Source organism: Kogia breviceps, chromosome 9, assembly GCF_026419965.1.
Source record: "Kogia breviceps isolate mKogBre1 chromosome 9, mKogBre1 haplotype 1, whole genome shotgun sequence".
Classification (NCBI taxonomy): domain Eukaryota; kingdom Metazoa; phylum Chordata; class Mammalia; order Artiodactyla; family Physeteridae; genus Kogia; species Kogia breviceps.
The window spans coordinates 23,851,487-23,852,517 of record NC_081318.1 but is presented as its reverse complement, the minus strand read 5'-3'; positions in this window follow the sequence as shown (position 1 = coordinate 23,852,517).

Genomic DNA, 1,031 nt, shown 5'->3' with positions numbered 1-1,031 from the left:
CATCCACCTCACTACAAATAACTCAGTTTCGTTTCTTTTTATGGCTGAGTAACATTCCATTGTATATATGTGCCACATCTTCTTTATCCATTCATCTATTGATGGACACCTAGGTTGCTTCCATGTCCTGGCTATTGTAAATAGAGCTGCAATGAACATTGTGGTACATGACTCTTTTTGAATTATGGTTTTCTCAGGGTATATGCTCAGTAGTGGGATTGCTGGGTCATAGGGTAGTTCTATTTTTAGTTTTTTACAGAACCTCCATACTGTTCTCCATAGTGGCTGCATCAATTTACATTCCCACCAACAGTGCAAGAGGGTTCCCTTTTCTCCACACCCTCTCCAGCATTTATTGTTTCTAGATTTTTTGATGATGGCCATTCTGACCGGTGTGAGATGATATCTCATTGTAGTTTTGATTTGCATTTCTCTAATGATTAATGATGTTGAGCATTCTTTCATGTGTTTGTTGGCAATCTGTATATCTTCTTTGGAGAAATGTCTATTTAGGTCTTCTACCCATTTTTGGATTGGGTTGTTTGTTTTTTTGATATTGAGCTGCATGAGCTGCTTGTAAATTTTGGAGATTAATCCTTTGTCAGTTGCTTCATTTGCAACTATTTTCTCCCATTCTGAGGGTTGTCTTTCCATCTTGTTTATGGTTTCCTTTGCTGTGCAAAAGCTTTTACGTTTCATTAGGTCCCACTTGTTTATTTTTGTTTTTATTTCCATTTCTCTAGGAGGTGGGTCAAAAAGGATCTTGCTGTGATTTATGTCAGAGTGTTCTGCCTATGTTTTCCTCTAAGAGTTTGATAGTTTCTGGCCTTACATTTAGGTCTTTAATCCATTTTGAATTTATTTTTGTGAGTGGTGTTAGGGAGTCTTCTAATTTCATTCTTTTACATGTAGCTGTCCAGTTTTCCCAGCACCACTTATTGAAGAGCCTGTCTTTTCTCCATTGTATATTCTTGCCCCCTTTATCAAAGATAAGGTGACCATATGTGCGTGGGTTTATCTCTGGGCTTTCT